This window comes from Budorcas taxicolor, chromosome 5, assembly GCF_023091745.1.
Source record: "Budorcas taxicolor isolate Tak-1 chromosome 5, Takin1.1, whole genome shotgun sequence".
Lineage (NCBI taxonomy): Eukaryota > Metazoa > Chordata > Mammalia > Artiodactyla > Bovidae > Budorcas > Budorcas taxicolor.
Window position 1 is genome coordinate 125944104 of NC_068914.1, and position 25159 is coordinate 125969262.

A 25159-nucleotide genomic window follows, 5' to 3' on the forward strand; every position below is an offset into this window, starting at 1 on the left:
GGATGCCTCAATCTAGAAATAATTACCTCTTCATAATGGGATGATAACTTAGGAACTTTTGTTTTCCCGTTTTACTTATTATTCAAAAGAAAAGGTTTGGTATGTAGACTGTCAAGTTAGTTTTCAAGTGCACAGAAGTGAACAATCAGCACCGCTTTGGGGACAGTGGTTAGGCTCCCGTGTTCTGGATCAAGAGAGCTGAATTTGGTTTCCTCACTTCGAGTCCATTCGATTTACCCAATGTGCATTAAACCTTAGTCCACTTAGCTTAAATTTTAAGTAATAATACCCACCTCTTCTGGCTGTTCTGATGGAAGGAAAGCACTCGCACAGTACTGAGTACACAGTAAGAGTCCCTGGGGCCCTATATCTGTTAGTATCACCGCCCAGCACAGATTCAGCCAGGTCTGTTTTATGTATGGAACAGCTAAAATGTGCCCGTCATCTGTAGCGTGCGTGGGATGCAGGCGATATGTCAACCTAACCTGGGCTTCCTCCTGGCGTCTCCCTCTGAACACCAGTGCAATCCAAGAGATAACACAAGTCCAGCTCAACTTAATTTCCAAAACCCAAACTGAGAGAATCCATGAGGCTCTGCGGCAAAGGAGGCCAAATCTAAACCACAGAAACAAATGAACTTATTTCACATTTAATTCATTCCTGAGGTTTTGTAAACTCAGCTCTCAGGCAAATCTGTAATCCTTTATTCCTTTAGTCTTTATTTTTCTGTCAAGATCTGAGACAGCCAATAATTCATATTTACATTTAAAATTTATATTTAAAATGCAGGATTACTGACTGCAGGTTGAGAAGAAAAGAAAAAGCTTTAATTTTCAAATAATTAAATGCAATAATATATTTTACAAGAGGATCAATTTCTGGGTGCAAATTTTGAAAACATTCAGATGTGTCAAGCTTCCCGTGTGTAATTTTTAGCTGTCAACACAAATTCTCTCCACAGATGAAGAACATTATTACAAAGACTTTATCATTAAGAAAAGTCTCAGCTAGTTGCATTCAACATTCTAGTTTAAATGACAATTATAGTGTTTTGTTTTCTGAGGGGGAGGAATAAACAACTTTACCATCTCCTAGTCTGTGTGTCCTCTCTAAATGTCAACTTGGCTCAATTACATTTATTTTTCATGTAGGGAAATAGCAGGGTTTGTTTCACATGGGTGCTGGGTATGTGCACAGAAATTTCACCATTTAATTTTCATGTCTGGAAGGAAAGGAGCTTATAATTACACCATGAGGTATAACTATAATTAGGTTCTCAAATACCATAGGTATCCCTATGATCCAATTGTGAAATAACAGAGAGTTCTGGTACTGTGTTACTGGCTTGGCTTTTTTTCCCCCTTGAACCATCACATTCCTCTAACCTCAGGAAGAATGAGAAAATCTTATGGCTGAAAAGGTTTTTTTTTTTTTTCTTTAAAGATAAAAAAAAAAATAATAAGCTAATACAAAGCCATTACTATTACTCAGCACTGATGAGACTTTCATATATACTTGTGGTGCTTAAAAAATCATTATGGTGGCTATGAGTTATATTCTGCAAAAGAAGTTAATGGCAAGTTTAGATAAGGTAAGTACCTTTAACCTTGTTACCTCCAGTGATGCTAATAAGACTTGGCAATAACGTAACTTCTTAGTTGACATAGTACAGTGCCCTCTACACATGGTCCTTTATGATTATTTTGAGAAGAGACACACATACAATTTAAAAGTCGTACTCAAGCTTAAGCACCATGTTTGTGTTTATGTGTAGGTGGTTTTCATGTGGAGGTGAGAGGCAGGAGGAGCAGTATATACTGAAACTATTTTCCCCAAATGCCCTCAAGAAATGAGTAAGATATTAGGTTGATGAAAAAGTAATTGTAGTTTCATATCATGAATTTTAAATCATTATAACTAGGCTCAGTTCAGTTCAATTGCTCAGTCATGTCTGTCTCTTTGTGACCCCATGGACTGCAGCACGCCAGGCCTCCCTGTCCATCACCAACTCCCGGAGCGTACTCAAACTCACCTCCATTGAGTCAGTGATGCCATCCAACCATCTCATCCTCTGTCATCCCCTTCTCCTCCCACCTTCAATCTTTCCCAGCATCAGGGTCTTTTCAAATGAGTCAGTTCTTCGCATCAGGTGGCCAAAAAGTACTGGAGTTTCAGCTTCAGCATCAGTCCTTCCAATGAATATTCAGGACTGATTTCCTTTAGGATGGACTGGTTGGCTCAAACACATCTTTATCAGCCAAAATAGGGACCATTACAATCAACACACTTTTGCCAATGAAAAATAAGTTTGTTTATTCCTGTAGTGTAAAAATCCATGCTTTAGGATTCGATGAACACTTGGAAAGCATTTTCTGTCTCCTGCTGGTTGTAGAAGCATTTTCCCTGCAAAAAGTCAATATGCTTGAAGAAATGGTAGTCGGTTGTCAAGAGGTTAGATGAATGTTGCGGATAAGGCAAAACTTCATAGCCCAGTTCATTCAACTTTTGAAGTGTTGGTTCTGTGACATGTGGTCAGGCATTGTGGAGAATTGGGTCTTTTCTGTTGATCAATGCCAGCTGCTGGAGATGCAGTTTTCAGTGCATCTCACTGATTTGCTGAGCATACTTCTCAGATGTAATGGTTTCACTGGGATTCAGAAACCTACAGTGGATCAGACAGGCAGCAGACCAGTAAACAATGACATGACTTTTTTTTTAGTGCAAGTTTGGGTTCAGGAAGTGCTTTGGAGCTTCTTCTTGATCCAATGACTGAGCTGGTTGTTGCTGATTGTCGCTGTTGTATAAAATCCATGTTTCATCTCGGGTCACAACACAATCAAGAAATGGTTCATGGTTACATAGCATAAAAGACAACACTTCGAAATGACAATTATTTTTTTTATTTTCGGTGAGCTCATGAGGCACCTACTTACGGAGATTTTTCACCTTTCCAACCAGCTTCAAATGCTGAATGACCATAGAACGGTCACCACTGAGCTCTTAGGCAACTTCTCTGCAGTTTTAAAATCAGCTTCAGTGATGGCTCTCCATTGGTCACTGTCAACTTCCAATAGTCAGCCACCAGGCTCCTCATCTTTAAGGCTCTTGTCTCCTTTGCAAAACTCCTTGACCCACCACTGCACTGTACATTCACTAGCAGTTCCTGGGCCAAATGTGTCGTTGATGTTGCGAGTTATCTCTGCTGCTTTACGACCCATTTGAACTCTAGTAAAAAAATCACTCGAATTTGCTTTTTGTCTAACATCAGAATTTCTCTAGTCTAAAATAAATTCATTACCAAAAGAAACATAAAGCAAGAAATGTGCATTAAAATGATGTATAACATAACCACATTTAAGAATGTATTCCAATATCAAATAGCAAAGTCCAACAATTCAAAACTACATTTACTTTTGCACCAACCTAACATTTCTTGCGGAGAAGGCAATGGCAACCCACTCCAGTACTCTTGCCTGGAAAATCCCATGGATGGAGGAGCCTGGTAGGATGTAGTTCATGGGGTCGCTAGGAGTCAGATACGACTGAGCAACTTCACTTCCACTTTTCACTTTCATGCACTGGAGAAGGAAATAGCAACCCACTCCAGTGTTCTTGCCTGGAGAATCCCAGGGACTGGGGAGCCTGGTGGGCTGCCATCCTCTGGGGTTGCACAGAGTCGGACACGACTGAAGCAACTTAGCAGCAGCAACATTGACTCACATAGGATAGTGTGTGATATACAATATAAAATATCTTATATAATTACACATATTCCTACTTTTCTGAACTGCTTCCATTCTAGAAAGATAAAACAAAAAATAAGCACTCTCAATTCTTGGGTGGACGATCTTATTTCTGGAAGTAGCCCTTTTCATTTAAAATCAATTACAGGCTCTAAACACCAAATAACCTTGGGAAGATTGGGAAATTCTTTAGGGAAAGGGCAAAAGTATGAGAAACAGCATATGTGAACATGCTAATAAAGCATTTGTAAAATATAAAATGCCTAATAATTTTATCCCCAAATATTTTGAGAGCCAACTTCCACTCAAACATACTCACTCATTACTGCTGTATGAAGTGTAGACAACTACTCAAAGTCACATGGAGAATGGTGGGGCTTTGTTGAAGCAACAAAATGACTCCAAGAAACAAAGAAATAAAACTTCAAAGAACTGAGTGATTCTTAGCATCCAGAATTACCAGAAAACAAACTAATTTAGAGAAAACTATTTAGAAATCTATAAGAAATCTATAACTTCTCTGAATACATGAAAATATAAGAAAGCAGGTCACATCCTAGTAGTTTCAGGTTTGTCCCCAGTGAATCTACATCACTCATTTCACATATAAAACTATTATGGAGGTATTTAGCACTTAGACAAAGTATATCTACAGTGTCGGAAATTTTTTATGAACTGACCAATCTGTAAAAATAGCATGAGTATAGAAACTGATATGGGAAAGACAGAGCTCTTGTAGGTGGTAAATATAGCCATGTAAACATCGATATGGACTATCATTCTACAGACTTTTTAGGTACTTGATAAACATCTACACATTTCAGTTTTTTCTGGTTATTCCTTTTTCTTACGGAAAAGTAAGTATTATCACCATGATGTTACTTCTAAAAACTTTATTTTGATACAAAAAGTTCAGCAGGAGAAAATTTTTTACCTTTATTAACTTAAAAATAACTCAAGCTATTAAGAGATTATAAAGCAGACTCTTTTTCCCCCCCCAAGAAATATATATGCAGCCCAAAGCAGGGAATTATCAAATGAGATAACTTAATGCAATTTCAGATTTTGAAATTAAAATCTAAGGTCACCTGGACAAGTCAGTAAGCCTTGTCTCAAAGTGGTTTTTTGGTTGTTGTTGCTCAGGGGGACTCGTAAAAGGGAGGTCTTTGAAATTTCGAGATTCTTAATCCCTTTCCCCCTTCCTCCAAATATTATGCCTGAGCAAATGTAAAATAATCTTAGAACGGCAGACCTGTGTAGATTAATTTATTTGCCTCCAATAATTCCAAGTGAGAAGTTAGATGATTTAGGAGCAATTCTGCGAGCCATTCTTCCAATGTGCCCTCTTCCTGGTCAGTGGTGGATGTCAGGGCTGAGTTTGCCTGAAAGCAGCCTACAAGAAGAAAACTCTTCTGAATCAAGACAAATCCAGACTGCCAACAGCAAAGCACAACAGACATTTCCTGTTTCTTCAGTAAATGACAACAGTCCTATTGTGGACAACATTCCAGATTCTCAGGATAAAGAAACAATAAACATGAGATTCCATTTTGCATTCCTACCTCCTGTAAGTGAAGTGAAGTCGCTCAGTCATGTCCGACTCTTTGCGACCCCATGGACTGTAGCCCACCGGGCTCCTCCATCCATGGGATTCTCCAGGCAAGAATACTGGAGTGGGTTGCCATTTCCTTCTCCAGGGGATCTTCCCAACCTCCTGTAAACTTAACCTCAAATCAAAGCTTTCACAAATCTGTATAACTAGTAATGTAAGCTAAGCCCACAGCACCTAGCCTTTTATCAATTAAGGGTATTACTATGATAGCTTCTGTGCGAGGATATCCCCAAACAGGGTTTTCATTCTATGATAATGTTATCACTGGTAAAGAATGGAAAACTTCATAAAGACTTAAGTCTCTTTCTTTCAATATCTTTTTCATTTAAATACAGAAATGAATGTTAATGGCCATGCTGCTGCTGCAGCTAAGTCGCTTCAGTTGTGTCCGACTCTGTGTGACCCCATAGACGGCAGCCCACCAGGCTCCTCCATCCCTGGGATTCTCCAGGCAAGAACATTGGAGTGGGTTGCCATTTCCTTCTCCAATGCATGAAAGTAAAAAGTGAAAGTGAAGTTACCTGTATGTCAGAATTCTTACATTTAGGCATGTAGAAAACCAAAACCTGCATCAAACTTTCAATTTCTCCAAGCAGATCTTGGAACCAGCATATCAACCACAACAAGATGACTCAAAACTGGTATGTTATTATACCAAAATATACTCCAAAAGCAACAGATGTACTCAGGAAGTAGTTTTATTTGAGTAGGATAGTTCTTAATTTCAAAATATTCTGTATTCACTTCTCATAATTCAACTTGTCTCACAATTTAAGTTTTAAACAGTGAATGAAAGAATAACATTGACAAATGAATAACTGGAGTTTCTTTCCAATGCATAGCCTCTTTCAACCATAAGACCATGATTTAACTTATTCATAATATTATGTAAAATGGTATCCAGCATGCTTAAAAAAGTAAATATATTTGATAAAAGACCATTAACATAAAAAAGGGGCTTTTTTCCCCCGAAACAATATTCCTTAAAAGGATTTAAGCCAATGAAAATACAAGCTTGGTAATAGGTAAAAGGCTTTAATGCTTTAATTCTGTTTTGTACTGCTGTATCATAGCCAAGTGACTGTCACTCCTTAGAGAAAGGGGGAAAGTTGGGTTTAAATTTTTTTTTGCCTTCAACCCTGATTTATGATTTCCTCTAAAGAAAAGCACAATTTTCTGCCAAAAAGAGGAAAACAAGGCTTAGCTTTCACATCAGGAAGGAAAACAAACAAACAAACCGGTAGCAACATTTTTTTGCATGTAACAATCACTATTATTTAGCCCATTCAAGTGAAACATAAAACCAAAGAAAGGAATAAGGAACATATAGTCTTAACAGGGTCTGCAGAAATTAAAAAACAAGAAAAGTCATGTTTAGAGAAATTTCCAGAGCTTTTCCAGCTCTCATCAGAAACAAGCAGTTGTACTTTCCATAACCAGTGCCACAGGAAAGCGATGCCTTTCTTCCACCATGCCTTTCTTCCACCATGCTAGCTCTCCAAATAAAATAATTTTGGAAAAGAACCAGGAGCTGGCCATTTTACAAAAATCATAGAACCTTACTGTTGAGGGGACCTGAGCCAACATCTACATTCAGGCTCCCACTCAAAGCCTGAATGTTTTCTATTACATCTGGATGAATCCTACCACCTCCTCTAAAGGGCTAGATTTACTCAGTTAACTGGAAGGGCCTGCCTTCCCTGAGTCAGTCTGCCTGCCCCACCCAGCCTCATTGACCGTTTAGGACTGTCCTTGGGGATCAAACAATACAAGCCTATTCCCTCTTCTGTTTGGCAAGCAGACAAGTTTTATAATAGCAGCCCTGTCTCCCTTAACTTCCTAGGACATTAAGTCCCAGTTCGCCAAACCACTCCTAACAGAACATGATTTCCAGACCCCTGGTCACACTGTCTCTATATCCCACCACAGCAAACCTTCCGATTTGGCAACATTCCTCTTAAAATGGGATGTATGGAGTCCAGCACTAGGATCTCTGACCTGGAGCACAAAAGGACCACTGTCTCCAAGAAACTGGACATGAAACCTGCTGAACCTGAGGTCCCCTTCCTTTAACTTTCTGTTAGCATAGCATCACCATCTTTGCACTTAAAAACAACCCCCAGGAAGCTTGTCAAACCAAGTTACACCACTTTTAACTTTTTAAGATGTAAAATCACAACATGACATATAACCCTGTTAATTAAAATATTACCAGCTCAAAAAATAAAATCTTACCAGCTTCACTTTACCATGTCATGTACAGATTATCTTCTGGATTCTGACTGTCATCAGTTGTCTGTCCCAGCTACGTTTCAACCACAATTCCAAATACTGGTGAAAATGCTGAATAAGAACACTGTGGTGAGCTAACCTCCAAGTCATTTCCTCCTAATGCACATCTTTTTTTTTTTTAAACCAAAGGAAATACAAATTTTCATTAAGCAATCATTTTAAATAGAACAATCAGCTTCACGAGGCTGAGAGAACTGGTGAATGGCAACATGTAAGGAATAGTTGATAAAAAACAATTTTGTTGGTCCCAGTGTGGAGCTCTCTCACCAGCACCAGCACTGACTTTTTAAAAAAAATGTTGCTTCGGGTCTTATCTGTGGAACTTGGGATCTCTGTTGTATCATGTAGGAAGTGTTTGTTGCGGCACAAGGACTCCCTAGTTGTGGTACAGGGGTTCAGTAGTTGAGGCATAAGGGCTTTGTGGCTCCAAGGCACATGGGATCTCAGTTTCCCTAAACAGGGATCAAACCTGAGTCCCCTGCACTAGCAGACAGATTCCTAACCACTGGACCACCAGGGAAGTCCCTGGCGTTGTCTTCCCTTGGCTACGCATTATCTCCAGAGCTCAACCGGAGCCTCCACAGGACGGCCAGCAAATGTCTACAAGTTGCCAGTTTTAACGCATTTACCATAACACGCATCTAAGCACTCAGTGTTAACCAGATGGGGATTGTTCAGCAGCCCTGGTATCAAGTTAACCTTTGCTGAAACACTGGCATTTCCCACAGTGGCCTTTTTGTGTCCTCCTTCATTTGTAAGACAGCAGGTTTATCCAGCGCACCTAGCAAGGCACTTATAAACTGCCTCTCCAGTTATTTAAATAATGTATATAATTCAGAAAGCATCCTAGCTATTCAGTTTGGGAGACCTGGAGGAGAGAAAAACAGTAGGAACTGAGGCAGGAGATAGAAGGGCCCCAGGCTAAACCGTTTCCTGTGGACAGAAACCCCGTAACATCAGAAACTCCATGAAAGTAGGATGATGGAGGTGGCTGGGCACTGCCCAAAGAAGAGACAGAGACCGCATACTTCTCATTCTTGAAGTTATAGAGATCTTTCTGACTACACATGCACAGAAAGGCTCCCTGGAGGTCAAAAGGGAGGGGGTGTTACCTCATAGTGAGTGATGTCAACCTACCCATAGATCTCCTGGCTAGAATCCATCTTGGCTAAGAGCTATCTGCACACATGGGAGGACCCCGAGCTATACCAAATACGGACTTAGAACTGGGTGAAGCAAGATGACTGGCCAAAGGAAACCCAGAAGAAACGTCCCCTAAAAGTGATTCAAACCACGAGGGCATGACTCTATGAGTCTGCCTGTGTCTATCCACACCTACTGTACTCATTTTCCTCCTAATAAACACTTTACTTGTTTCACTACAATTTGTCTCTAGGTGGAAATTCATTTCTACACAGTGATGGGCCAGGGCCTTGTCACTGACCACTGGTCCCTGGTGGTCTATTGATTAGATTCAGTGCTCTCACTGCCTCAGCCTGACCTCAGTCTCTGGGTGGGAACTGAAACTCTGCTTCAAACAGCTGCAGGCGGAGGCCACCAGAGATCAGAACCATTTGATGTTGGCTTCCCAGGTAGTACAGAGGGAAAGAATCCGCCTGCCAATGCAGGAGATGCAAGAGACGCGGGTTTGATCCCTAGGTCCGGAAGATCCCCTGGAGGAGGGCATGGGAACCCGCTCCAGTATTCTTGCCTGAAAATTTCCATGGACAGAGGAGCCTGGCGACTACAGTTCATGGGGTTGCAAAGAGTCAGACACGACTGAGTGACTGAACACACACAGCCAGTTCCATCTCCCTGTTCTAACAGAGGACACTCGAAAATGGTCTCAAAAGTACACAGAATTACTAAGGAAATCGGATGAGTGACGTAAGTGATGTGAATGGCTCCCCCAGTGCATGCTGAGTCCCTGAGTATCAGGCCCAAAGTGATCAAGGAGCATTCTTAAGGATCTTTTCTTTTATCATATCATTGCAGATAAACTCTGCAGACAAGAATTGTTTTCAATTCACAAATCACCAGTTGATAGGTAATCATGATCCCTAGAGAGTTAGCCACATAATACGTAAGGCTGCTGACTGAGAATTCACCAAGCATGGGGACTTTCCCATCACACACTGTGCAACATGTCCCATAAGATGCCGGGCGCTTTGGCTTCTGCAGGGCAATTTATGAAGTCTGCTTGTACATGGCAGATGGGCTGGTTATCCAGCAGGGCAGCCAAAGGCCTCCAGCCTCCGGACAGCTAAGAGAGCAGTAGGGGCATGCTATCTATAAGCCAGAAAGGGCGCAAGAAAACGCAATATAGCAGGGCACAAAACAGCATTCAAACAGCGCCCTGGTGAGCACAATCCCCAACCCAGCTGGGCTAAGCCATGATAGAGGCAGCATTGTTGAGGGCCCGCAGGAGCCATCACACTTGTCAGTCACCAATGTGAAGAAGCATTGCCAGAGTTCATCTCTATTTTCAATTGCCCTCTGCGCTGCCCCCACCCAGAGCAGTGACCAGGGTCATGCCACAGTATGCTCAGTGTTACCAAACAGCCTTGAACCGGAGGAAAGGAGAAGAACCTTTTCCCGGTGAGACATGGACTTGGAATCACACTCTGGTCCAGTGAGCTGAATATGAATGCATTTTCCTCTCCCATCCTCAGCACCATCGTCCTGACTTCCAGGCGCCATTGCCCAGCTGGACCTCAGGCAAAGCTACCCCAACAGTTGTTCTCCGTTCCTGCCCCTCCTTGAAGCCGACCCACAGCATCAGTGTTCCTGACCGCAGTTCAAGGCAGCCCAGCGAGACACTGGCCTGGGGACAACTGTCAGGGATTACTGTAGCAAAGGAGCATCTTGACCACCCCGCAAACCTACTGTAGCTCAATTCTCTTCATTAACAATGAGTCGCTCTATTCAAAAGATGTGCAAGAAAAATGTCCACAACACTTTCCCTTTGAAAGGCAGTCTACAGGTGATCAGAATTAAAAACATACTATCCATTTCAATTCACTGACAATACAATTCACAAAGGAACAAATTCAACATTGGCTTTAGGCAGGCATGCTGGTGAATCAAAAGATGTGGAAGAAAAATGTCCACAACACTTTCCCTTTGAAAGGCAGTCTACAGGTGATCAGAATTAAAAACATAGTATCCGTTTCAATTCACTGACAATACAATTCACAAAGGAACAAATTCAACATTGGCTTTAGGCAGGCACGCTGGTGAATCAAAACAAAAGCCATGTTAGAACTTATTAGAAATGTTTGAACCAAAAGGTTTTAGAGCCTGAAAAGTTTGGGGATGTTTAATGTACCTCCCTTGTTTTAAAGATAAGGAAACTAGGGGTCCGCGGTTCCTGAGGAGAAAAAACAAACCTGGAATACAGTTTGCTAATCAGAATTCAGAACTCCATGTTCTACAGGCACTTTCAATGTCTTTAAATATCTGTCTACTTATGCACTGGAATCTGTCAAAAAAAAATTTTTTTTTCAAAATTTATTTTTAAATGACAGAAAAATCTATCCATTTAAATATATTCTGCTTTATTTCTAGATGGCAGCTTGGCACACAATCTTCACATTCTTTAGCAACACATCAACTTGAGATAAAAACTACTAATTCCATAAAAAAAAAAATAGGAGAAAAATGAAAAGCCAAGTACTAGTTGAGTTGCTACAGAGACTTTGGTCAGTTGGTGGTGGGTAAGCACACAGACAGGGTTCTCCCGGGGCCTGAAAAGGCAGGACTCAACATGAAAGCTATCAAATGATGACTTGGCCGGTCATCTGCAGGTAACTTAAATTACACAATGTCATCAAATGTTTTGGTTTTATTTTCCTATTTGGGGAACTCCAAGAACTTCCATGCAGCCAGTCTTCTAGTTTGCAAACAACTTCCTAATTTACAGTGTTCCTTTTAAACTACGTCACTTGCTCTTTGGACATGGAGAGGATATAAATTATAAATAAAGTCAGTTCCTTCTAGTCGATGCCAGGTTTGGAAAAATGGGACTGGCTGAGGTCTGTAACCTAGGGGAACCACGATTATTTTTGGCATCACCGTGGCAGCGAATGGAGAGATGGACATTCCCATCCTGGCTGAGGTGCCACACCCTTGAGAATTCTTCCTGACCCAGGGCTGGGTAAGTGTTCCCAGAGGATAATGAGCACTCCTCCGTCAGATCACACTCTTCTGGAACCTTAGTCAGATCTGTCATGATTGTAAATAAATCTGAACTTTTAATGACCACGTTACAGAATTCACCTTTAGTGTGAGGTATGTGACCTCAGGAAGTTTTCTGGGTCAGTTATCTCATGTGAAAATGGGGATGAGAGTACTTATCTCAGTTTCCTTGTTTATAAAAAAGAATGTAACAGTATCCACCTCAAAGTGATTGTAAAGATTAAAGTGCTCTTGTGAATTATAGCACAGAAAAGCATTGCAACATCCTAAGTAGTCAATAAACACCAACTCTCACGGTACTGCTGCCCTTGTAAGCCCTAACTAACACATTAGTTGTCTTCTCTGTGCTTCTTTAAATCTTTACCAGTCAGATAAGATAAGTTTTTACCTGTGATGGGGAAAAAAAAAATCCACAGGATTTGAAATCAGACAGGAATCGGGTAGCATCCAGACTCTGCTATTTACTACATTTCATTAGTTAAAAACATATACTTTTTCCCATTTTAACCTCACTGAAACTGAAATGTGTCTTACATGCAGTGAAAGCGGGCTTTATCTCCAATCTTAAGTTATTTAATCTCTGTAAAACTACTGATATTACCTTCCTCTCTTAGGGTTGCAGTAAGGCACAAATAACATAATCATGCAACCTCCTAACATATAACAGGCAGCCCTGACATACATTTTGCTCTGCACCTTTATGGGTTCAGTGCCCTGTACATAGGAAATGTTTAGGTGGTGAATCAATATTTACGTATATTTAATGGAACAACCCATTATCCATGGAAATTAAAAAACAGGACCCAGACCCATTCCAAACTAATGTGTTTGGATGTCCCTGCTGGAACTGCCTATAGAAAAGGTCAGGGGCTTTAAGAACAAGAGCCCTCAGGAAGGGCCATGGATGGACACCCAGAACCCTGTGCAAGGACATGCAGAAGCTTTCAACAACCCGCCCAGGGCCTTGGATTACTGTCCAGCTCCACACAGGGCCTCTGCTAGTGTTTAAATCCCTGCAGATACCAAGGTCAGGTTCAAAGTTCGTATGGTAGGGACAGAGATTTCAGGGAGGTGCTTTTTCCAAATCCAGTTATAATTCTTTCAGTAATAACAGTTACATAGTTTGGAGCACTTACTTCATTAAGCTCCACTAAACTCTTCACAATAACTCTATGAAACATAACTGACTTCATCAGCATTCCTGCTTTCTGAGGCCCAGTGTTTAAGTCACAACTTAATAAGGGGCAGAAATCCGCCTGGTCCCCAAGCCTGTGTGCTTAACCACCACACCTTCTCTGGAGGAGGTTATGAACATCGGCTGCAGAAGGAAGCAAGACTCTCCCAAAGGTCTCACTTCAGAACAGCCCGCGAGTATCCTTCCCAGGAACATGTCAGACCTCCTGCTCCAGGTGGATGGAGGCAGATGGGGTAGATGGGTGGGGCAGTTCTGCGTGGAATGAGTTTCAGTGGGTTTCCAAGCCCAGTGGTGCTGCCTCTGCCCTGGACTCTAGCCAGCCCTAACAGGCAATGTTTTACATTTGACTTTTTCCATTTCACTTGTTTGAGATTTATTTCCCATAGCTCCAAGCAGCACCCTGTAGCTCACCTCTGGTCCTTCCTTTCTTCAATAGGCTTCCTCTATCTTTCTCTTTTCTCTCTCTCTTTTTAAGTTTTATTTATTATTATTTTTGGTTGCACTGGGTCTTTGTTGCTACACGTGGGCTTCCTCCAGTTGTGGCGAGCAGGGGCTACTCCTCCTTGTGGTGTGCAGGCTTCTCACTGCGGTGGCTCCTCTTGTCGCAGAGCACAGGCTCTAGGTACACGGGCTTCATTATTTGTGGCACGTGCGCCCGAGTTTGGGCTTAGCAGTTGTGGCGCACAGGCTTCGTTGCTCCTCAGTAAGTGGAATTCTCCCAGACCAGGGATCGAACCTGTGTCCCTGCACTGACAGGCAGATTCTTATCCACTGTGCCACCAGGGAAGTCCTCTTTTCTGTTTTTTTAAACTTCTGGTTCTTTGAGAGTTTCTCTCCAAACAGCAATTATTTCTCTCTCACCAGGACTGCACTTCTTGGTCAAGAAACTCTTCTTTATTCACCCTTTGCAGACGTGAGTCACAATGAAAAGCCACAGCTGGAGATTCCTCTTCTGAACTTTCCAGAAAGTTGATGATAAATGCACATGTGCAGGCATGTTTAGAAAAATGGAGAAGCCAGAGGAAGACATATCACTTTCCTTGGCCCCAAGTAGGATGTGTGCTCCTTGCACTATCAAATCTCCACACCAAGGATCACAGAGGGAAAGATCATTCCAAGTGGAGGTTTCAGGAAGATACACCTCAAGTGCCCATGTTCCACAATCTCTCCTTCAGCCCTTCCTCTACAGAGATCACTGTGTGCGTGCTCAGTCGCTAAGTCGTGTCCAACTGTGTGTGACGCTATGGACCATAGTGCACCAGGTTCCTCTGTCCATGAAATTCTCCAGGCAAGAATCCTGGAGTGGGTTGCCATTTCCTCCTCCAGGGGCTCTTTCCAACCCAGGGATCAAACCTCCATCTCCTGCTTGCATCTCCTTCACTGGTAGGTGGATTCTTTTACCACTTGAGCCACCTGGAAAGCTACGTTGCATTAATTTCCTTCTCAGCTGAGGAAAACTCGGAGAGCTTTTTATTTCATGTTGTCTACCATTTCTACGCAATAAAGTTAACCAGATGGTAAATCACGCAGCCATCGAATCATTGCCTTCCTCCAAGAGGGTCAGAGATGTGTGTTTTTAATACAGAAGCTAAGGCCAAGGCAGCTGAATTGCTCAGTTTCTGAGTAAGGGACACTGACCTATTTCTTTCTCCACTCCATCCATAATGGAAACAGGCTGGTAACATTTCCCATGACTAGGCATTACAGAGTTCCCAGGTGATAATATTGAGCCTCCCAGATGGCAACAGTGGTAAAGAACCCGTCTACCAATGCAGGAGACTTAAGAGACATGGGTTTGATCCCTGGGTCAGGAAGATTCCCCTGGAGGAGAGCAGGGCAACCCACTCCAGTATTCTTGCCTGGAGAATGCCATGGACAAGGAAGTGTGGCAAGCTACAGTCCACAGGGTTGCACAGAGTCAGACATGACTGAAGTGACTTAGCCCAGCACAGGTGATAATGCAGATTGAAGTAAAGAATACGAGGGCTACTCCAGAACGGAAGTAAAGAATACAAGGGCTACTCCAGAACTGTGGCAAGCTACAGTCCACAGGGTTGCACAGAGTCAGACATGACTGAAGTGACTTAGCACAGCACAGATGATAATGCAGATTGAAGTAAAGAATACAAGGGCTACTCTAGAACTGGATTCACTGGAAGTAAGGTCCATGGGTCAGGATACACAAATTCTACCACTTCTGCTGGTGCCAGGCCCAGATCATCCACACACACCCAAACTACTGAGATGATGAGTGGGCAGAACCCACCACCACCTTCACTTACTAAAAGAAAACGCAGTGTTCAGTTTTGCAGATGACTTGATCTGCAGTTGGAAAGACATTATGACTGACTGACTCTGGCCTTGTTTACTCATCCCACTCACACCACAAGCCATGCCAGACAGTCTCAGACGCTTGCTGAGCACAACTGGCTTTTGGAAATGCCAGAAAACTGATTCATTTTTTCAAAGCACATTAACTTGTCCTTTGGCAACGTGACTCCTAAATCATTATCCTCAGCCACGACTAAAGTGCTGTATCAGGTAATTTCAACAGAAGCTCTCCCATGTCTACCCTCCATCCCAAGGGTCGCCTGGAATGTTCTGATTTTCACAGTCTGCGTGCCTTACTTGCTTTTTGTGGTGGTAACCCACCGATCCTATAAATTCACCATGAATTAAAGATCCTAGAAACAGCTGCAATTAATATTCCAAATATGCAAAATAATTCACACTTGGGAAAAATTACTCAATTGCGGGTCAGCCATTTCACAAGTACAGAAGCTGGCCCTGGCACCGTAACTAGGTATAAATATTATCCAAGTGTCTCAGACTTCGGAGAGGCTAGAGATCTGTTTGATTTATCAGTAACAAAGGGGTATGACCTCTTCCTTCAGTTTTGCTAAGGGATCAAACTTTCTAACTTGCAGATAAAAGGACTTACCATACCACTGGAAATCTGGTGCTACGTATTTTGTTGATTTCTCTCTTAAGGGGTTGGTTAGATTCTTTGGGACAGGGTAGTGGTCACTACTGTGCTCCAGCCAGATTTCACTTTTAGGGCAAGTGTACCCATCCCTGGCTGCTGCTGGCTCACAGAGAAGGTCCTCAGGTAATGCCCCTGGAAGGGGCAGCCAGCTGCCAACCATTGGCTGACTCAAGAATACACAGGTCCAGCCCTTCGCCTCAACTGAAGACAACTGGGCAGGCCCCCCCCAGCGCCAGAGCTCCCCATAAGGGCACTCAGGGCTTCAGTCATTCCCACACTGCCAGTCAGCGTGTCCTCTGCCCAATCCTGCCACCTGCTTTTCCTGGCCCCTAAATTCCTTCAGCACCCACCTTCTGGTGTGCTTCCAGCCAAAGACAAGCTGCTTTCTAAGTGTAGAAAGTCATTTCTTAAATCATGCCAAGGAAGTTACAGGTCCCAGAGAGACATTTTCTCTCAGATGTCCTGTGAAGGCTGAACAGTCTCTGAAAACTACCTGTGATTCTGTTCAAAAATTATACATTTTTCATAACCAGCTCAGGCTGCTTTCTGAACACCAGCCCAATGCGGTCAACAGGGACAGGAGTTTGAATAGCCCAGGAGCATCACAGCTTCACAAGTCAGGGAGGTGAAACATCACCAGGTGAGTGATCTGTGTATCACAACATCATGTGACCCTGGACACTGACACCAAAGCACGGGGTGCCGAGCCGAAGTTGTCACCCTTGACCATTGGAGTGTACCCCTCCCCACATGTCAGACGTGATATCCTCACATCCAAGGAAATCTTTAAAGCTACCTGAAGGGGCCTACATGTAAGTATGACAGTAAGACCTGAACACTTTATCCTCAAAACTCCAAACTTTTAGGAACAAGAAACAATTCCTAGAGCTGACTTGATTACTGATGACTTTGTACTCTTTACTGTAACCCCAAGAAAACAGATGGCAGACAGGCCTGAGCAGGCAGCAAGAGCTACTGCTACCGTGTTGCCGAGGGGGCATAGCACCATCTCCCAGAAAACCTCAAGGAACTACCTTGTCATCCAGGCTCTAATGCAGCTTAGGGTCCAGGGATGAGATTAGAGATATGTCAGGAGTAGAAGTCAGAGGAAAAGCAGGGGCCTGCACAGTGTATTTTATCACCAGAGGGGTGGATTCAGAATGTTAAAAATGTAGATAATGTACTCCCTATGAAACACTCAGCTTAAAACTATTGCAGGGACTTCCTGGTGGTCCAGTAGTTAAGACTCCACGCTCCCAGTGCAGGGGATAGGGGCTCGATTCCTGGTCGGGAAACTAAGATCTGGCATGCCACACAGTGCAGCCAAAAAAAAAAAAAAAAATTTAAACCATACTACTGCTTCATGGTTTCTAGCCTGTTAGCACTGTCTCCTCTGACCCTCACAACTCCTCCTATTGAGGGCTGGGCTGTTACTATAATCTCAACATTTTATCTGGTTAAGTGACTTATGTGTGGCTTCCCTGGTGGCTCAGGGAAGTCAGTAAAGCATCTGCCTGCAAGGCATGAGACGCAGGTTCAATGCCTGGGTCAGGAAGATTCTGTGGTGAGGGGATGGCAAACCACCCCAGTATTCTTGCCTGAGAAATCCCATGGACAGAGGAGCATGGCAGGCTACCATCCATGGGGTTGCAAAAGAGTCAGACACGACTCAGCAACTAAACCACCACCACCACAGGTGACTTGCCCAGGATGACACTGCTGATCAATGTTGGGATCAGACTGGCAGATTCTTGGTCCCAGGGTCCTTTCATATAAAACTCTGCCAATTTGCAGCATGACTACATATTTCTCCAGGCTTATGTACAAAGCCCCCAAACCTGTCTCTCTCCTCCTGTCTTTACAGCCTCCACCCTCAATATACACATCTCTATTTCATGGGAACAAAGGCTACTGATGACATGAGTCCTGAACAGGGTCACAAATCACCATCAAAGCTCTCTCTCTCAGTGACTCCAAACACTTCAAACTCTTTGTTGATACAGACCACAGCCTCTGGAGTATGGCTGACAAGAGGATAAGGGATCAAGTTATAAGATGACCAGTATTCAGGGTCTCTGACTATCCGGGTTCATGTCAGTCACATACACAAGAGGAGGGAAGAGAAGAAAAAGCTTTGAACAGTTCACTAATTTCTTAGACACAGTAATTCTTCCTAGCAAACCCTTCCTATCCTGGTCGATAGGTTTTGCAACCGTTATTTGAAGCACTTGGTGGATTCTACTCTTGCCAAGTCGGCATTCTGTTTCTGCAGTACAAAAATGCCGGGGCTGAAGAGATCAGGTGGGGATGCTACGGTTTCAGGACCAGAGGCAAGCATATCTGTGCTGCAGGTGGATGCATTACAGAGGCGGGCATGCTAATGAGCACTTATTACTCTTCCTACTCCACAAGCCAAGCAGCAGCAACAAGAAACGCTTGGTAAAACTCGCTGGGTTCTCAGGCTTTGATCAAAGGGCTGGTGCCACAGAGATTTGGCTGCAGTGACTGACACAGGGCTAAACTGGATTGTTATCTCAAGATCACAAAGCCTCGTCTTAAGTTCTCTGTATCCTGTAAATCAGTAGTCAGGTCAGCACCAATTTTATTCTTTCAGACTTAACCTACTCTCTTCACCAGTAATAACGCTAACCCCTCTGCCCCCACTTTCGCTGATTATTAAGAAATCAAACAACAGACCTGGAATTTTAGGAAAACAAATGCCTACTGACCATTAAAATGAGGTGTGGCGTTCTACAATGTACTGCGCTCAGTTTGCAACAGTCAAAAGATTGGGCCAACAGTGCACTCACTTTGATCCTTAACTTGAGACATAAAAGGGAACTGAGAAATCATGTAAATTTCACTTAATCACTGATACTTAACTTTAACCATGTTTCCTGTAAAGTATATACATATGGTATTAATTATATAAAAGTACAATTCTAATTTATGAATTTATATAAATTAAATTTTAAAAATGCTTTCCCATCCTTGTCTCTCCAATGCTACCAAAGCAAGGGCAGGGAATGGGAAAATTACCTGGCTGCAGACCTAAACTTCTCAGAGAAGGAACAAGAGCATCAGCTATTAATCCAATAAAGCCCCATTCTCATTCACTTTTCCCTATTCCAATACTAGGTTGATGTATTGTTGAAAATGCAACCATGGCTTGGGGGACAGAAAAAAATAAGAAGACCCAAGGCATATTCTAAAGAAGATTCCTGAAAGTGTTATCTTTAACTCCAGAGATAAAACTGTGTTGGGTTATAATATAATTCTACAATAACAACTCTTGTAATTACTTGACTCAATTTATTAAAATGGAAAAGTCAGAATAAACATACAACATAAGTCAAATGGCAAGACAACTCTCATGTTGAAAGTCTTTAGGCAGAAGTAACAATAATATTAGCAAAGTTTTTTCTTTTTTTAAGTGGTTCACAAGGTCTAGCCTAAGGATGAGATCTAACCTAACTTTTATATGGTATGAAAAAAAAAGGATTTATTTAACAACTTTTCTCCTGATTTATTTGATAACTTTGTCTTTTCTTATGATTTTCTGTAACTTTTTTTAAGGCTGCTCTGTTACCTGAATGTTTAACGATTCATGGACAAGTAACAACTCCATGAATAATGCCAAAATTCTCAACTATGTGTAAAGGAATGCCTGGGTTATTGCTCCTCTAAAGAACTGTCTGTGCTTTTTACATAAACACATAGACAAAGTATGTTTTATTTTGGCTGCGAATATAGTTCTTAACTGGGGGATCATCACAAAATTCTCCAAGCACAAGGATTTCAGAGAAGTAAGTGACTTAGCCACACCAGAAGAGAAAATCTACTGAACAGGAAAATAAGTAGGGCATATAAAGAAATGTTTCTTGCATTTAAATATAAATAATATTTACTAAAATTTCACAAGTCTGAGCAGACTTACCAGCTATTCTGAAATTTTTAAACAAAAAAAGAGCATTTTCAGCTTTGAGACTAGGAAACAATATTACATCTGAGCTCCCACAATAAAAAGGCCAGGTGCTGTGCTGGGTGGCTTGCATGTACTATCTCCACTTAATCTAACATTCCTACAAGGCAGACACTGTTGTTTCCACTTTAGAGATGAGAAAACCAAGTCACAGTGTTATGACATGACTCTTGGTATTCCATCCAACACATGTCTGACTCGAAGATCTAAAACAGTAGCTGCTACCCTCTGTGCAATGGCATCGCCGAGAAATTACACCCAGAAATTACAACGAAGGAATTGTTTCATAACCAGAGGATCGGCTCTGCAGTCAGAAGCTCCAGATTTTAATTATGCTTCCATTGAGTGGTGGTTTCCTCCAAGTTAATGGAGATGAAAATAGTGTTTAGCCTCATAAAGTTGAGGTGAGAAGCATATTAAAAAGCCCGAGTAAAAGGGCTTTGCAGAAAGAACCACCAAATGAGCACTGGCTGTTATCACTATCTCCCTCTTCAGGCTTCGGCTAATACAGCTGGTGACCCGCAGATGAGCAGGGCTGTGGGCGCAGATGAGCAGGGCTGTGGGCTCATATGAGTCCATCCGCAGGGAAGGGAGCCACTTCCACAAGGCCGAGCAGCATACAGCCTGGAGCCTGAGAGAGTGGAATACGATGGTGAGGTGTGGAGGGGCCCATCTCTGCTCAGTCCACCTTCTTCTGCACTAAATAAACAAATTGTTGTGGGCCAACTCTGTGCCCAGGTACAAATACTGTTTGCTCAGCTGCTGGTCCCTGGCACTCAGCCATTTGGGAACCTCTAGGAGCCCCCCTGCCGGCAACAAGATCACTCCCATCCTGAGGGAAAGGAAATTTAAAACAAAACCAAATGAGCAGGGGCCTAACAAGAGCCTCATCCTTTCTCATCAATTTTCCTTATTCTCTCCCTCTCCACCCACCTCTCTCTCACACACACATCCACACACATGCTGGTGTGAAGGGTTTTCCATGGTATACAATGGGTGTCCATATTAGATTCAGCACTTTTATCCTCATTAGGAAACTCAATAGCAATCTACTTTGGGATAGAATTTTAAACACTGATGGCTCAGCACAGTGACTTTCAAAGCAGAAAGGGTTCATCTGAGTAGAGGTGAAGGAAGGTTGAAGACCCCAGGCGGAAAACAATAATCAATAGATTTGACTACACAAAATTTTTAAACTTTTACATCACTAAAAACAAAAAAATTTTTATCACAAAAATTAGGTTAAAAAACTAAGTGAAAATATTTGCAGTAACTATCAGAAAGGATTAATAAGTGAAATACATAGAATTCATGACAAATAAGAATAATACTAATTCCCAATAGATAAAATTGGGAAAGTATATGAACAGTTAAACCGGAAATACAGCCAACAGTCATATACATGGTTGACTTCATAAATATCAAATAAATGAAAAAGAAAATATCTTTTCTCCTAGAAAGTTAACAAACGCTATTAAAATGAGAATACCACGCTGCTATTATTTGGTAATTGATATCAACATGGGCCAAGACATCCATGCAGTGACCCACACCCTTTGATGCTGGTTCTTGTCATCTCTTATAAAGATGGGAAGGATCTGAAATGCAGAAAATGCTGACTGCCGAAAGATGCTCAGCAAACACTGAAAACAGGCTGTGTGTGCTGTGATAGGGTTAAATAAACCATGAAACACCCAGAGATGGAAGATATTACAATCCTTAGAAATAACATTTAGAGGTACTGTAGTCGAGTGAGAACATGCAAATAAAACAACATTAAGAGGAATCCCTTGGCGGTCCAGTGATTAGGACTCAGTGCTTTCACTACCGTGGGCTCAGGGTTCATTTCCTGGTCGGGGAACTAAGAACCCATAAGCTGAGCAGTACAATGGAAAATTTTTTTAATAAAATTAAATAAACAAAAAAACAATGTAAGTAAAAACAGGGCCCAAAATATACATTCAGAATACTTCAAATATGAAAAAATATATATGAATGGAGAAAAAGGAAGGAAACACAGCAACAGGAGCTGCATTTTTGTGTGGCAGAATACTGAGGACGATTTTTTTTAACTGTATCTTCTTTATGTTTTTTCCATATCATTCAAATCTTCTAGAAGGTGCATATATTATTTTTGTAACTATAAAAATATTAAAGAATAGTCTCAACTTCAAATTTATTAAAAAAAGAAACAATAGATAGAAATCCAACAGTTCTTCAAGCCACTCCTACAAATGCCAAAACTGTGCAGCAAGCAGGTAAGGCAGCAAACAGGGAGAAAGCGGCTTCATTTTAAACTTAGGGTTATGAAAACAATAGGCTTCTTGATGTGAAAACAAAAACTTCTCATGTCCCACTTATCAAAACACAGTTTGGAAATTCACTAATCAAAACATTTTCCATCAGAGAGAATTTAAACTCACACACCAAAATTATCTCTAGTCAAGGAAGCAGGAAGTTTACCAGGAACACCCTAAAAATTAATAATTGTTTTTACGGCCTTGATAAATCCATGCCAGCTCATGTTAGTACACAGTGTAACACACACAATCTCCAGTGAGTCTGTCACTTCTAAACAGGAAAGCGTGAAATCCTTAGCATAAGGCAAGAATCACAGATGTTCTGAAGTGAAATGTTTTAGGGTTTGCCCCCCACCCACAAAAGCTGGTTTCTCAGTCTTTGAGATGGTTTTCTTAGAGTTACAGTTAACTATGCCAAACTCATCGCATTCATTATCTTGTTTCATCTTTAGGAACCTACAAGAAAGGGTCTCTCATCCTCGGCCCTACTGACAGTTGAGACCGGGTATTTCTCTGTTGCTGATGGGGGGAGAAGCACCCGTGCATTGCAGGGATGTTTAGCATCATCTTTGGATTTTATTTACTAAAAGCCAATCTTGCCTCCACCCCCAGCTGTAATACAAGAAGTGTTTTCTGACATTGCCAAATGACTCCTACAGGCCCAAATCACCCCAGTTTAAAACCACTGCTACAAAATACTATTATTGACCCCATTTTACAAATGAAGAAACTGAGACACAGACATAGGTCCATCTAAATCCACAGCCCAAGATCAAAACCCTATCCTGTCTTTGTGCACAGTAAAAGGTCAATCTTAGAGTATAAGATACTACTCAAGTCTCCTGGGCATTCCCATGGAGGCTTGTCTAGGCCTCAACGCACACTAGCCAAAAAAATCATTACTCTCATCACTGAAACATTTACTGATTCCTGACTGGGTAGCAGGGCCTGGCAACAAAGGCAGAGTCATGGCCTTCAACAAGTATATAATCTATTTGAAGAAATAAGATATAACTAGAGATCAGCCATTTGGAGCACCAGTTTTGGAGGAAAACTCAGTTTCTTCCTCAGTAAGAGGAAGATAATGCTAGTGCCACACTCATAATTTAAGTTAGATGACATAAGCACAGTTCCTATCACAAAGCACAAGTTTAAAAAACAACTAGATAACCAAATGCATAGTAACATATAGGTACAAGCACTGGAAGAATTATGGCTTCTCAAAATCACTGGGCTGGGAGGAACCTTCACAAGCAACTTGACCTCACTGTCCACTTAGTGCTAAGTCACTTCAGCTGTGTCTGACTCTTTGTGACCCTATGGACTGTAGTCCACCAGCTCCTCTGTCCATGGGTTTCTCCAGGCAAGAATACTGGAGTGGGTTGCCATTACCTTTAGCATTTATAATTCTAAAGATTTTATTACCTGCTTCCAGCAAGAGTTTGTAGGCTGAGCTCAGACTGAGGCTCTCAGCAAGGGTATCCTGATGAACTGCTTTAAGGGGGCCTAGAGGAAAGATGAGGGTTTAAGCAAGGACAAACAGTAGGAAAAGTAGGAGAGCTGAGCAAACTTAAAGCATGCCAGGGGGGCAGAGCCTGGGTGTGAGCACAGGAGAGAAGCTTAGAGAAAGAATCGAGATCAGATGAGATCACAAGTGACACAGTGACACCACAGTGACACAGTGGTGACACTGATCAGGTGAGACCTAGGGAAGTGTTTCTCCTAAAAAAGCAATCAAGAGCTAAAATACAAAACAAAACAAAAAAGGAAACAAGGGCTGCTACAAAGCATACACCCAAATTACACTATGAGGTTGGAGAACTTAATTTCTCAAGTTAAAAAATCAGCATTCTAATTCCTTCACAGCATTCCTTGAGAACAGGCAAATGCATGCTCTAGATCCATGAAAGTGAAGGCTTTGCCAGAATAAAGAGTCAATCTTGGGACTTCCCTGGTGGTTAAGAATCCTCCTTGCAATGCAGGGATGTGGGTTCAGTCCTTGGTTGTGATACTAAGATCCCCATACATCATGGGGTAACTAAGCCTGTGCGGCATAACTGCAGGGCCTGCACCCTCTGGAGCCCCCGCCCCATGACTAGAGAGTCCATAAGCTACAATGAAGGTCCCACATGCTGCAACTGAGACCCAGCGCAGCCAAATAAATATATATATATTTTTTAAGTCAATCTTCCTCCTCAAGTCCACAAGTGGTCCTCCTGTTTGAAAACTGGAGCCCAGAGCAGCCAGATCTTCTCTTTGTTAAATGTAAATTTCCATTGGTGAAGTTACCAAAAAAATTAAGTACTGGCACAAATTTCTTAAAATACTGTGTATTTCAAACCATACCTGTCTGTAGGCAGTCTCCATCCCAGACCAACGAGTCTGAGAATTCTGCTGTAAGGCTGAGCCCACAGGAGATCAGAGAAAGGACCAGGCAGGCCTTGTTCTAAAGGTTTATTTGGAAGATCTTTCTAGCCACAAGGTGCAGAATATAGGCAAGAGACTAACTGCACAGTCTGTATCAGAGATGATGAGGATGTAAACTAAGGCACTGGTAGAAGGAAAAGTCATTCAGAAAACACTTGAAAGGCAAAAATGACAGGGCTGATGCCAGGAGAAGGGTCTCTAGGACACTCCACACAAACCTGACCCACTGTAAACTTTGATAATGAAGCTGAGACTTCAAGATCAGAGGGTAGCTCGAGCTTAAAACTGAGTTCTTTAACTTCCCAGAACCAGGGCAATCCTCATGAACTTGTAACCTGTAGTCACATACAGAACCCCATGCTCAAAAAGACCCCATATCTGGTTTAACACTCTGCTGTCACCATCAAGATTCCTAATAATTTAAA

The 25159-nt window shown here is 42.0% G+C and overlaps 1 protein-coding gene and 1 pseudogene across 3 annotated transcripts in view; both read right to left on the reverse strand.

The window, feature by feature from the left end:
• The window catches only part of PPFIBP1 (PPFIA binding protein 1), a 199401-nt gene that overhangs the window by 163291 nt on the left and 10951 nt on the right, over nucleotides 1-25159 (reverse strand). The gene's annotated exons all lie outside the window — the stretch shown is intronic.
• Nucleotides 2254-25159, reverse strand: part of LOC128048211 (histone-lysine N-methyltransferase SETMAR-like) — a 40860-nt pseudogene continuing 17954 nt past the window's right edge.